The sequence below is a fragment of the Arachis hypogaea genome, chromosome 10, assembly GCF_003086295.3.
Source record: "Arachis hypogaea cultivar Tifrunner chromosome 10, arahy.Tifrunner.gnm2.J5K5, whole genome shotgun sequence".
In the NCBI taxonomy this organism is placed as follows: domain Eukaryota; kingdom Viridiplantae; phylum Streptophyta; class Magnoliopsida; order Fabales; family Fabaceae; genus Arachis; species Arachis hypogaea.
The window spans coordinates 69,738,755-69,753,557 of record NC_092045.1 but is presented as its reverse complement, the minus strand read 5'-3'; the positions used below and the strand labels follow the sequence as shown (position 1 = coordinate 69,753,557).

The 14,803-nt window shown below is 36.2% G+C and overlaps 1 non-coding gene across 1 annotated transcript; it reads left to right on the top strand.

Annotated features, from left to right (window-relative positions):
• The first annotated feature begins 13,128 nt into the window (after nucleotides 1–13,128).
• On the top strand, nucleotides 13,129–13,236 carry LOC112718688 (small nucleolar RNA R71). Its single transcript, XR_003161017.1, has one exon. It is a non-coding gene; the product is annotated as a small nucleolar RNA R71 (small nucleolar RNA).
• The last annotated feature ends 1,567 nt before the right edge of the window (nucleotides 13,237–14,803 follow it).

The following is a 14,803-nucleotide window of genomic DNA, read 5'->3' as shown; positions in this document are numbered from 1 at the left end:
AAAACTTTCTTGAATGATCATAAATAAAAGTAATAAAGTAAATAGCTCCACTAAAAGACCGTACCTTCAAAGGACCACAAATATTGGAGTGCACCAATTCCAAGAAATATGATTTTCTTGAAGGTTGATGCTTCTTGAAGGATAATCTTCTTTATTTGCCAACCATGCAATGAGAATATTTCTCCAACTCTGCATTCTTCAAACCGAAAAGAGCATTCTTTCGAGCCAAACAATTAAGTCCTTTTTCACTAATATGACCAATTCGTCTGTGCCACAAGCTACAAACTTCTTTACTTTCAATTGCATTCACACTACCTCTTGCAATCATGGCATGCATCACATACAAACTTAAAGTACCTTTTTCTCGAGCCACCACTAAGTTGCCTTTAGTAAACTTCCATTTTCCAAAGCCGAAAGTGTTTACAAAGCCTTCATTATCAAGCCTTTTAACTAAAACCAAATTCAAGCAAACATCTGGAGCGTGTCTAACATCTTTGAGTAGTAGCTTCATTCCCATATTAGTCTCAAGACAAATATTTCCTACACCAATAACCTTGGACAAGCCATCATTACCCATCTTAAGCACTCCAAAATTACCTGGAGTATAAGAAGTGAAGAACTCCTTCTTCGGTGTAACATGTATTGAGGCACCACTATCAATTACCCAGCTGAACTCATCATCAGAAACAAGATTGACCTTGTACTCATAATTAGCAATATCAACAGTAAGAAGATCATCTGAAATAGAAGATACACGATCATTACCACTATTATCCTTCTTTTCTTGCTTACCTTTGTTTTCTTTTTTCCAAAGATAGCAATATTTTTTAACATCACCCAATTTTGTGACAGTAGTGACACTCAACATTCTTGTATCTTCCCTTGGATTTGCTCCTGCTTTTACCTTTATCCTTTTGAACTCTGTTATGATTTCTCTTCTGGTTTTAGTGACTAATATTTCAGAGTGTGAAGAAGAATTCTGCGTCTTCCTTCTCATCTCTTCATTTAAAATGCAACCTTTAACAAGTTGCATGCTCACTTTACCATTCAGAGCAGAATTAGTAAGAGAGATACGAAATGTCTTCCAAGAATTTGGTAGAGTATTTAGCAACCACAATCCTTGAACTTCATCTTCAAATTTGATTCTCATGCTTGACAACTGATCCAGGACCCCTTGAAATTCATTCATGTGATCTAATACTTGTGACTCCTCCTTGTATCTCAAATTCATCAACATATTCAACAAGTACAATTTATTATTGTCAGACTTGGAAGCATACAAGGATTCAATTTGATTCCACAAAGCCCTAGCATTAGTCTCGTTAGCAATGTGATTGTAAACATTATCATCCACTCATTGCCTAATAAAACCACAAACTTGTTGGTGTTCAAACTCTCATTCTTCATCTGTTTTAGATTCTGGTTTTTGTGTAGAAAATACGGATAAATGTAGATTTTTGACAAACAATAAATCTTTCATTTTTCCCTTCCATAGATGGTAATTAGTGTCATTCAAATTTATCATCCTAGTAGAATTATTTACCTCCATCTTTCAAGCTAGTTATAACCAAATACCCAAAATGGAGCTCTGATGCCAATTGATAGGAATAAAACACACAATTCTCTACTTGTAAGAATTAGAGGAGCAACAATATCCATTCACAACAAGTATTAACACCAACACCATAATACCCAATAGCAGCGAAAAAATCACATAAACCAGAAATTAGAGACAAGCTAATACACCAAGATTTTTAACGTGGAAAACTTCCTCAATGAGAGATGTAAAAGCCACAAGTCACCAATACCAGGAAATAGCTTCACTATGATGAAAAATAGGGTACAAGAGAGTCACAAGACAAAACGTGCATATAACAAGCCAAACAATCCAAGCTTCAAAGCTTTCAAAAAATAAACAAGAAGATGAAAATACCACAAAAATAGAGTTACTATACGTGGCCAATATCTTCAGCTATAGATATCAAATCAAAGATCTGAATGGTGAAATCAAAGAACCAGATGTGTAGAATACACTGTCCAAATTTGAGCTCGATCCAACGGTTAACAAATTTGTAGCGGCCAATTTACAGAGACAGCTTTGTGTTTGTGCGAAAATAACTTTCTCTCTTTCTTTCTCTCTAGTGTTTGGTTTTCTCCTTTCAAAATGACATCTCTTTCTCAACCCTAACTCACCTCAGCCACTTCAACTATTCATGAATTTTGATACTAATATTTGGACTTTTTCTCCACATAGGAAGGGAATCCAAAAACCCCAACAAATATCAATGTCATTTATGTTTCAATATTTTTATAGAAAAAAAATTGTTAGAATAATGTTAACCAAAATCATATTAAAATGTAAAATTACTAAAAGAACATTATTTATATCCTTTCTTATATTACATTTGTAATTTATTTTTACAATAAAATAAAATATTTTTTAAAAGTATAAATATTATTTTGTGGTTTAAACATAAAATTTATATGTATTCAATTTTCAAAATATATAAATTCATATTAAGATTTAAGATTAATTATACTTTTTTTGTTTTTAATATTTGTAATTTTTTTTGAAAATATTTTTAACGCTTAATCTCATTCAGTTTTGTCCCTAACATTTTTTATTGTGTCAAAATTATTCTTAAAAATTAAAATTTTCAATTTTATCCCTAATAATCTATATTAAATTAATATTTATGGGTAATTTTGATACAAATCGAAAACTTTAGAAATCAAATTAAATGCAGCTAGATTTTAAAAGTAATTTTTTAAAAAAATTATAAATATTAAAGACAAAAAACATATTTTATCCTAAAATTTATTTTAACTAAAATTATATTATTTGTGAAAAATATAAGCCGTATAAGAAATGTTCAAATTTTACTATACTTTTAATTTCAAACCAATAATTAAAAAGTCATTATTGCTATACTATTTAGAAACATTTCAATAAACAAAAATAGGTCAAGATAAGGGCAAATTTGGCTATGTTTACTTTTTTTATTATGAATAGGAATTGATGAATGTTAAAGCAATAAAAATCTGCTCTAGTCTAATGTGAATTGGGATAAAAATTTGACGAAAAAAAAAATTGAAATTTTTTTCCGAAAGACCTATTTTACACCTTTCAATAAATTAAAAGCACATTTCATAGATAAAATGGCTAATTAAATTAAATAGGTACTATTTCTACTTACAAATATTTATAATACTGATAAAATTACACATGAAATATCACAACTAATGCTCTAAAAAAAATAGGTTCTAATTAATAAAAATATCTAAATATCTGAATCCGCTAAATTTAACGTTAAATTGTCGAAATATCCCTTTATATCTTTAACCTCCTTCTGTTCATTTTCGTTAACATCATTCTCACTTACAAGGTTAAGTATTGTTTTTCTTGTGTATTTTTAAAAAATTTTTATATATATTAAAAATACCTTTTTAAAACACGTTAAATTTCTAGCTCAGTTCGTTAGAGCATTGTGCTTGTGTTATTGGTAATTAGGCATCTATTTTTTAAAACTTTTTTAAAAATAATTTTTCTTTGATTAAATCTTGTACCAAATTTTAAGTTTGGTGTTTTCTTATTAATTTTTCTTTAGTTTTCGAAAATTTTATTTTGGTTTTCTAAAAATTTTAAGTTTGGTGTTCTTTCTTTTGTTCATGTTGTTCTTGAGTCTTCTTTGTGTTTTGATCTTAAAATTTTTAAGTTTGGTGTACCTTAGTGTTTTCCCTCCAAAATTTTTGAAAACAAGGAGCATTGGATCTAAAAATTTTAAGTCTTGTGTCTTTTGTGTGTTCTTCTCTTTCATAACAAAATTAAAAAATAAAAAATATCTTTTCCTTTAATTTTTCATAATTTTCGAATTGCTTGGTTTGACTTGGTCAAAATTTTTCAAAATCATATCTTTTTCAAAAATATCCTAACCACTTTCTCTCTCCTCACTTTTTTGAAAATTCTCATAAAATATTTTCAAATTTTTTTATTTTTATTTTAGTTTTTATTTTATTTTATTATTTTGAATTTTTTTAAATATAATAAAATAAATAAAACTTTTATCTACATCATCTTCCTTACTCCATCATGGACCTAAGTGGAAATGAACAGTCCAGAAGGACTCTGGGGTCATATGCTAACCCTACAACTGCTTCATATGGGAGTAGTATCTGTATACCCTTCATCGGAGTCAGTAGTTTTGTGTTGAATCTCCAGCTCATTATCATGGTGCAACAAAGTTGCCAGTATTCTGGTCTTTCACAGGAAGAACCTACAGAGTTTCTGGCACAATTTTTACAAATTGGTGACACAGTACATGATAAGGAAGTAGATCAGGATGTCTACAGATTATTACTGTTTCCATTTGCTGTAAAAGACCAAGCTAAGAGGTGGTTAAATAACCAACCTAAGGCTAGCATAAGGATATGGAAACAACTGTCAGAAAAATTTCTGAATCAATATTTTCCTCCAAAACGGATGACACAGCTAAGGCTGAACATCCAAGGCTTTAAACAAGGAGATAATGAATCCCTTTATGATGCCTGGGAGAGATACAAAGAGATGCTAAGAAAATGCCCCTCTGAAATATTTTCAGAGTGGGTGCAGTTAGACATCTTTTATTATGGACTTACAGAGAAAGCTCAGATGTCTTTGGACCACTCAGCTGGTGGATCTATACACATGAGAAAGACAATTGAAGAAGCTCAAGAGCTCATTGATACAGTTGCCAGAAATCAGCATCTGTACCTAAGTAGTAAACATTCCATGAAAGAAGAGGCTAAAATAGTAACTGCTAAACTCAGTCCTACAAAACAAGTTACTGAATTCAATCAGCAATTAGATTTTCTAACAAAACAGCTAGCCGAATTCAAGGAGATACTACAAGACACAAGAATGGCTAATATGAATATGGAAGTACAGTTGAAGCAAACAGAACAGCAGTTATCAAAACAAATAACAGAAGAGTGCCAAGCAGTTCAATTAAGAAGTGGGAAAATATTAAATACCTCACTTCAAGGCAGTAGGAAGCCAAGAAATGAACAAACTGCTAAGCATAATCCCTCTGAGGACAGTAAGAGACCAGAGAGGAATAATTCTGGCGCTCAAACGCCAGAAAAGGGTGGAGAGCTGGCGTTAAACGCCCAACCCATGCTCAGTTCTGGCGTTCAAACGTCAGAAATAGGCAAGGAGTTGGCATTAAACACCCAAGGGAAGCTCAGTTCTGGCGTTCAAACGCCAGAAACAGGTAAGGAGTTAGCGTCCAACGCCAATCCAGCTTCCAACCCTGGCATTCAAACGCCAGTGAGGGATCAGACACATACAAGTGCTGATAGCAACCCCTCTAAAAAGGCTTCTCCAACCACATCTGTAGGAAATAAACCTGCAGCAATTAAGGTTGACGAATACAAAGCCAAAATGCCTTATCCTCAGAAACTCTGCCAAGCGGAATAGGATAAGCAATTTGCCCGCTTTGCAGACTATCTCAGGACTCTTGAAATAAAGATTCCATTTGCAGAGGCACTTGTGCAAATACCCTCTTATGCTAAGTTCATGAAAGAGATCTTAAGTCATAAGAAGGATTGGAGAGAAACTGAAAAAGTTTACCTCACTGAAGAATGCAGTGTAGTCATTCTTAAAAGCTTACCAGAGAAGCTTAAAGATCCCGGAAGCTTCATGATACCATGCACATTAGAGGGTACTTGTACCAAGAAAGCTTTATGTGATCTTGGAGCAAGTATCAACCTAATACCTGTATCCACTATCAAAAAGCTTGGTTTGACTAAAGAAGTCAAACCAACCCGGATATGTCTCCAACTTGCTGATGGCTCCATTAAATACCCATTAGGCGTGATTGAAGACATGATTATCAAGGTTGGGCCATTTGCCTTTCCTACTGACTTTGTGGTGCTGGAAATGGAGGAGCACAAGAGTGCAACTCTCATTCTAGGAAGACCTTTCCTAGCAACTGGACAAACCCTCATTGACGTCCAAAAAGGGGAATTAACTCTGAGAGTCAATGATGACGAGTTTAAGTTGAATGTTGTCAAAGCTATGCAGCATCCAGACACCTCAAACGACTGCATGAGCATTGATATTATCGACTCTCTGGTGGAAAAAGTCAATATGACTATGAGTCTCGAATCAGAGCTAGAGGATATCTTTAAAGATGTTCAGCCTGATCTGGAGGAACCAGAGAGAATAATAAAACCTCTAAAAATCCCTCAGGAAGAGGAAAAACCTCCTAAACCCGAGCTCAAACCATTACCACCATCCCTGAAGTATGCATTTCTGGGAGAAGGTGACACTTTTCCTGTAATCATAAGCTCTACCTTAGAGCCACAGGAAGAGGAAGCACTAATTTAAGTGCTGAGGACACACAACACAGCTCTTGGGTGGTCCATCAGTGATCTTAAGGGCATTAGCCCAACCAGATACATGCACAAGATCCTATTAGAGGATGACGCTAAGCCAGTGGTTCAACCACAGAGGCGGCTGAATCCAGCCATGAAGGAGGTGGTGCAGAAGGAGGTCACTAAATTACTAGTGGCTGGGATTATTTATCATATTTCTGATAGCCCTTGGGTGAGCTGGTGCACGAAATTGTCTTGGTAGCGCTCTCAAACGTGAATCACACTTTGTCACAACTTCACACAACTAACCAGCAAGTGCACTGGGTCGTCCAAGTAATACCTTACGTGAGTAAGGGTCGATCCCACGGAGATTGTTGGTATGAAGCAAGCTATGGTCATCTTGTAAATCTCAGTTAAGCTGATTTAAATGATTATAATGGTTTTCGAAAATAATGGTAAATAAAGCATAAAATAAGGATAGAGATACTTATGTAAATCATTGGTGGGAATTTCAGATAAGTGTATGGAGATGCTTTGTTCCTGTTGAATCTCTGCTTTCCTACTGCCTTCCTTCAATCCTTCATCTTTCCATGGCAAGCTGTATGTAGGGCATCACCGTTGTCAACGGCTACATCCCATCCTCTCAGTGAAAATGGTCCAAATGCTCTTGTCACAGCACGGCTAATCATCTGTCGGTTCTCGATCATGTCGGAATAGAATCCATTGATTCTTTTGCGTCTGTCACCACACCCAACAATCGCGAGTTTGAAGTTCGTCACAACCATTCAATCATTGAATCCTACTCGGAATACCACAGACAAGGTTTAGACTTTTCATATTCTCAAGAGTGGCCGCCAAAGGGTTCTAGCTTATACCACGAAGATTCTGATAAAGGAATCCAAGAGATATGCGCTAGGTCTAAGGTAGAACAGAAGTGGTTGTCAATCACGCGTTCATAGGTGAGAATGATGATGAGTATCACAGATCATCACATTCATCATGTTGAAGTGCAACGAATATCTTAGAACAAGAATAAGCTAAATTGGATAGAAAATAGTAGTAATTGCATTAAAACTTGAGGTACAGCAGAGCTCCACACCCTTAATCTATGGTGTGTAGAAACTCCACCGTTGAAAATACATAAGTGATGGTGGTCCAGGCATGGCCGAATGGCCAGCCCCCAAAATATGATATGAAATTTGAAACTAGGAAAAAGGACCCTTAGTACAATAGTGAGAAGTTCTATTTATACTAAACTAGCTACAAGGGTTTACAAAAATAAGTCTAAGTGCAGAAATCCACTTCTGGGGCCTACTTTGGTGTGTGCTTGAGCTGAGCTTGAGCTTTACATGTGCAAAGGCTTCTCTTGGAGTTAAACGCCAAGTTGTAATGTGTTTTTGGCATTTAACTCTGGTTTGTGACGTGTTTCTGGCATTTGACTCCAGAATGCAGCATGAAACTGGCGTTGAACGCCAGTTTGCATTGTCTAAACTCGAATAAATTATGGACTATTATATATTTTTGGAAAGCTCTGAATGTCTACTTTCCAACGCCATTGAGAGCGCACCATTTGGAGTTCTGTAGCTCCAGAAAATCCATTTCGAGTACAGGGAGGTCAGAATCCAACAACATCAGTAGTCCTTTGTCAGCCTTATATCAGAGTTTTGCTCAGGTCCCTCAATTTCAGCCAGAAAATACTGAAATCACAGAAAAACACACAAACTCATAGTAAAGTCCAGAAATGTGAATTTAGCATAAAAACTAATGAAAACATCCCTAAAAGTAGCTAGATCCTACTAAAAACTACCTAAAAATAATACCAAAAAGCGTATAAATTATCCGCTCATCACAATACCAAACTTAAATTGTTGCTTGTCCCCAAGCAACTGAAAATAAATTAGGATAAAAAGAAGAGAATATACTATAAATCTCAAAATATCAATGAAGCTTAGTTCTAATTAGATGAGCGGGACTAGTAGCTTTTTGCTTCTGAACAGTTTTAGCATCTCACTTTATCCTTTGAAGTTTAGAATGATTGGCATCCATAGGAACTCAGAGTTCAGATAGTGTTATTAATTTTCTTAGTTAAGTATGTTGATTCTTGAACACAGCTACTTTTATGAGTCTTGGCCGTAGCCCAAAGCACTTTGTTTTCCAATATTACCACCAGATACATAATTGTCACAGACACATGACTAGGTGAACCTTTTCAGATTGTGACTCGGCTTTGCTAAAGTCCCCAGTTAGAGGTACCCAGAGCTCTTAAGCACACTCTTTTTGCTTTGGATCACGACTTTAACCACTCAGTCTCAAGCTTTTCACTTGGACCTGCATGCCACAAGCACATGGTTAGGGACAGCTTGATTTAGCCGCTTAGGCCTAGACTTATTTCCTTGGGCCCTCCTATCCATTGATGCTCAAAGGCTTGGATCCTTTTTACCCTTGCCTTTTGGTTTTAAGGGCTATTGGCTTTTTCTGCTTGCTTTTTCTTTTTCTTTTATATTTTTTTGCCACTTTTTTTTCCGCAAGCTTTATTCTTCATGGCTTTTTCTTGCTTCAAGAATCAATTTTATGATTTTTCAGATCATCAATAACATTTCTCTTGTTCATCATTCTTTCAAGAGCCAATAATTTTAACATTCATAAACAACAAAATAAAAAATATGCACTGTTCAAGCATTCATTCAGAAAATAAAAAGTATTGTCACCACATCAATATAATTAAACTAATTTCATGGATGAATTCGAAACTCATGTATTTCTTGTTCTTTTGAATTAAAAACATTTTTCATTTAAGAAAGGTGAAGGATTCATGGAATTACTCATAGCCTTAAGACATAGACACTAGACACTAATGATCATGTAACAAAGATACAAACATAGACAAACATATAGCATAAAAACCGAAAAACAGAGAAATAAAAACAAGGAATGAATCCACCTTAGTGATGGTGGCGCCTTCTCCTTGAAGGACCAATGATGTGCTTGAGCTCTTCTATGTCTCTTCCTTGCCTTTGTTGCTCCTCCCTCGTTGCTCTTTGATCTTCTCTAATCTCATGGAGAATGATGAAGTGCTCTTGGTGTTCCACCCTTAGTTGGTCCATGTTATAACTCAAGTCTTCTAGAGAAGTGTTGAGTTATTCCCAATAGTTGTTTGGAGGAAAATGCATCCCTTGAGGCATCTCAGGGATTTCTTGATGATGAGCCTCCTCATGTGTCTCTTGAGATCCATGAATGGGCTCTCTTGTTTGCTCCATCCTCTTCTTAGTGATGGGCTTATCCTCTTTAATGAGGATGTCTCCTTCTATGATAACTCTAGCTGAGTAGCATAGATGGCAAATAAGATAAGGAAAAGCTAGCCTTGCCATGGTGGAGGACTTTTCGGCTATTTTGTAGAATTCAAGAGAGATGACTTCATGAACTTCTACTTCCTCTCTAATCATGATGCTATGGATCATGATGGCCCGATCTACAGTAACTTTGGATCAGTTGATAGTGGGGATGATGGAGCATTAGATGAACTCCAACCATCCTCTAGCCACAGGCTTTAGGTCCAGTCTTCTTAATTGAATCGGCTTGCCTTTTGAGTCTCTTTTTCATTGAGCTCCTTCTACACATATGTCCATAAGGACTTGGTCCAACCTTTGATCAAAGTTGACCCTTCTAATGTAGGGGCGTGCATCTTCTTGCATCATAGGCAAGTTGAATGCCAACCTCACATTTTTCAGACTGAAATCTAAGTATTTTCCCCGAACCATTGTAAGATAATTCTTTGAATTCGGGTTCATACTTTGATCATGGTTCCTAGTGATCCATGCATTGGCATAGAACTCTTGAACCATTAGGATTCTAACTTGTTGAATGGGGTTGGTCAGAACTTCCCAACCTTTTCTTTGGATCTCATGTCGGATCTCCAGATACTCATTTTTCTTGAGCTTGAAAGGGACATCAGGAATCACTTTCTTCTTGGCCACAACTTCATAGAAGTGGTCTTGATGGACCTTTGAGATGAATCTCTCCATCTCCCATGACTCAGAGGTGGAAGCTTTTGTCTTCCCTTTCCCTTTTCTAGAGGTTTCTCTGGCCTTAGGTTCCATAAGTGGTTATGAAAAAACAAAAAAAAGCTATGCTTTTACCACACCAAACTTAGAATATTGCTCGCCCTCGAGCAAGAGAAGGAGGAAGAGAAGAAGAACAAGAAAAAAATGGAGGAGAGGGAGAGAGGTGTGTATTTGGCCAAGGGGGAGAAGAGAGGGTTGTGTTGTGTGAAAATGAAGAAGGATAGAGGGGTTTATATAGTGGATGGAGAGGGGTTAAGGTTCGGCCATATTGGGTGGGTTTGGTTGGGAAAGGGATTTTAAATTTGAAGGTAGGTGGGGTTTATGGGAAAGAGAAGATGGATGTGAGTGGTGAAGAGATGATGGGGAAGAGAGATTGAGATAATTGGTAAAGGGTTTTTGGGGAAGAGTGTTATTGGATTGTGTGAAAGAAGAGAGAGAGAGTGATTTGAGGTAGGTGGAGATCCTGTGGGGTCCACAGATCCTGAGGTGATCCTGTGGGGTCCACAGATCTTGAGGTGTCAAAAATTTAACATCCCTGCACCAATTGGGCATGTAAAACGCCATCTCTATGCAATCTTGGCGTTTAACGCTAGATTGATGCTTGTTTCTGGCGTTAAACGCCAGCTCTATGCTTGTTTTGGGCGTTCAACGCCAGTTTGCAGCATGTTTCTGGCGTTGAACGCCAGTTCCATGCTTGTTTCTGGCGTTTAACGCCAGCTCTCCTCAGGGTGTAATCCTGGCGTTTAAACGCCAGATTGTTGCTTGTTTCTGGCGTTCAACACCAGATTCATGCTCTGTTCTGGCGTTGAACGCCAGCTAGATGCTCCTTACTGGCATTCAAACGCCAGTAAGCTCTTCCTTCAGGGTGTGCTGTTTCTTCTGCTATTTTTGATTCTGTTTTTAATTTTTGTATTTGTTTTGTGACTCCACATGATCATGAACCTAATAAAACATAAAAGAAAAATAAAAATAAAATTAGATAAATAAAAATTAGGTTCCCTCCCAATAAGCGCTTCTTTAATGTCACTAGCTTGACAGTGTGCTCTCGTGGAGCTTCACAGGTGATCAGGTCAATGTTGTGGACTCCCGACACCAAACTTAGAGTTTGGTTGTGGCCTCCCAACACCAAACTTAGAGTTTGATTGTGGGGGCTTTGTTTGACTCTGTATTGAGAGAAGCTTTTCATGCTTCCTCTCCATGGTTGCAGAGGAATATCCTTGAGCTTTAAACACAAGGTAGTCCCTATTCAATTGAAGGACTAGCTCTCCTCTGTCAACATCAATCATAGCTCCTGCTGTGGCTAGGAAGGGTCTTCCAAGGATGATGCATTCATCCTCCTCCTTCCTAGTGTCTAAGATTATGAAATCAGCAGGGATGTAAAGGCCTTCAACCGTTACTAACACGTCCTCTACCAATCCATAAGATTGTCTTATTGACTTGTCTACCATCTCTAATGAGAATGTGGCAGCCTGTACCTCAAAGATTCCCAGTTTTTCCATTACAGAGAGTGGCATAAGATTTATACTTGACCCCAGGTCACACAGAGCCTTCTCAAAGGTCATGGTGCCCATGATACAGATTATTAAGAATTTACCAGGATCTTGTTTCTTTTGAGGTAGAGTTTGCTGAACCCATGTATCTAGTTTACTAATGAGCAAGGGAGATTGATCTTCCCAAGTCTCATTACCAAACAACTTGGCATTCAGCTTCATGATAGCTCCTAGATATTGAGCAACTTGCTCTCCAGTTACATCTTTATCCTTTTCAGAGGAAGAATAGTTTTCAGAGCTCATGAATGGTAGAAGGAGGCTTAATGGAATCTCTATGGTCTCTATATGAGACTCAGATTCCTTTAGGTCCTCAATAGGGAACTCCTTCTTGTCTGGGAGACGTCCCATGAGGTCTTCCTCATTGGGATTCACGTCCTCCCCTTCCTCTCTAGGTTCGGCCATTTTGATTATATCAATGGCCTTGCACTCTCTCTTTGGATTCTCTTCTGTATTGCTTGGGAGAGTACTAGGAGGGGTTTCTGTGATTTTCTTACTCAGCTGGCCCACTTGTGCCTCCAAATTTCTGATGGAGGACCTTGTTTCACTCATGAAACTTAAAGTGGCCTTAGACAGATCAGAGACTATATTTGCTAAGTTAGATAGGCTCTGCTCAGAATTTTCTGTCTGTTGCTGAGAAGACGATGGAAAAGGCTTGCTATTGCTAAGCTTGTTTCTTCCACCATTATTAAAGCCTTGTTGGGGCTTTTGTTGATCCTTCCATGAGAAATTTGGATGATTTCTCCATGATGAATTATAGGTGTTTCCATAAGGTTCACCCATGTAATTTACCTCTGCCATTGCAGGATTCTCAGGATCATAAGCTTCTTCTCAGAAGATGCCTCTTTAGTACTGTTGGATGCATTTTGCCATCCATTCAGACTTTGAGAAATCATGTTGACTTGTTGAGTCAACATTTTATTCTGAGCCAATATGGCATTCAGAGCATCAATTTCAAGAACTCCCTTCCTTTAAGGCGTCCCATTACTCACAAAATTGCTCTCAGAAGTGTACATGAATTGGTTATTTGCAACCATGTCAATAAGTTCTTGAGCTTCTGCAGGTGTTTTCTTTAGGTGGATGGATCCACGTGCAGAATGGTCCAGTGACATCTTAGAGAACTCAAATAGACCATAATAGAATATATCCAGAATGGTCCACTCTGAAAGCATGTTAGAAGGACACCTTTTGGTCATCTGCTTGTATCTTTTCTAAGCTTCATAGAGGGATTCACCATCTTTTTGTTTGAAGCTCTGAACATCCACTCTAAGCTTGCTCAGCTTTTGAGGAGGAAAGAACTTAGCCAAGAAGGCCGTGACCAGCTTATCCCAAGAGTCTAGGCTATCTTTAGGTTGTGAGTCCAACCATGTTCTAGCTCTGTCTCTTACAGCAAAAGGGAAAAGTATGAGCCTGTAGAATTCAGGATCTACTCCATTAGTCTTAACAGTCTCACAGATCTGCAAGAACTCAGTTAAAAAATGATAGGGATCTTCTGATGGAAGTCCATGGAACTTGCAGTTCTGTTGCATTAGAGCAACTAGCTGAGGTTTCAATTCAAAATTGTTTACTCGAATGGCAGGGATTGAGATGCTTCTTCCATCAAACTTGGAAGTAGGTGTAGTATAATCACCAAGCATCCTCCTTGCATTATTATTTTCGGCTGCCATCTCCTCTTCCTTTTCGAAAATTTCTGTAAGGTTGTCTCTGGATTGTTGTAATTTAGCTTCTCTTAGTTTCCTCTTCAGAGTCCTTTCATGTTCACGATTTACTTTAACAAGAATATTCTTGTCCTTGCTCCTGCTCATATGAAAAAGAAGGGAACATAAAATAATAATAGGAATTCTCTTTACCACAGTAGAGAGATTCCTTTATGTTAGTAGAAGAAGAAAAGAATAAAAGAAGAAAAATGTAAGAATCCAAACACAAGGGGGAAGAGTGAGTTCGAATTCTTGAGTAGAAGAGAGGTGTTAGTAGATAAATAAATAAATAGAAGAAGATGAGAGGGAGAGAATTTTCGAAAATTATTTTTGAAAAAGAGGTTAGTGATTTTCGAAAATTAAGAGAAGAAATAAAATTAAAATTAAAATTTGAAACAATTAGTTAGTTAAAAGAATTTTGAAAAAGAGGGAGGTAATTTTTGAAAATTAGAGAGAGAAAAGTAGTTAGGTGGTTTTGAAAAAGATAAGAAACAAACAAAAAGTCAATTATTTAGTTGAAAAAGATTTGAAAATCAATTTTGAAAAGATAAGAAGTTAGAAAAGATATTTTGAAAAAGATATGATTGGAGATATATTTTGAAAAAGATTTGATTTTTAAAATTAAAATTGATTACTTGACTAACAAGAAACTAAAAGATGTGATTCTAGAATTTAAAGATTGAACCTTTCTTAACAAGAAAGTAACAAACTTCAGATTTTTTAATCAATCACATTAATTGTTAGTAAAGCATTCAAAAATTATGAAATAAAGATAAGAAAAAGATTTTGAAAAATATTTTCAAATTTTCGAAAATCATAAAAGAAAAATGGAAAAGATTTGATTTTTGAAAAAGTTTTGAAAAGAGAAGAATTTTAAAATTGAAAATTTGACTTGGCTTATAAGAAATAGCTAATTTTAAAAATTTTTGACTAAGTCAACTCAAATTTTTGAAATTTATGAGAGAAATAAGGAAAAGATATTTTTTTATTTTTGAATTTTTAATGAGGAGAGAGAAAAACATAAAAATGACCCAAAACATGAAAATTTTGGATCAAAACACATGATGCATGCAAGAACACTATGAATGTCAAGATGAACACCAAGAACACTTGAAGATCAAGATGAATACCAAGACTTATTTTT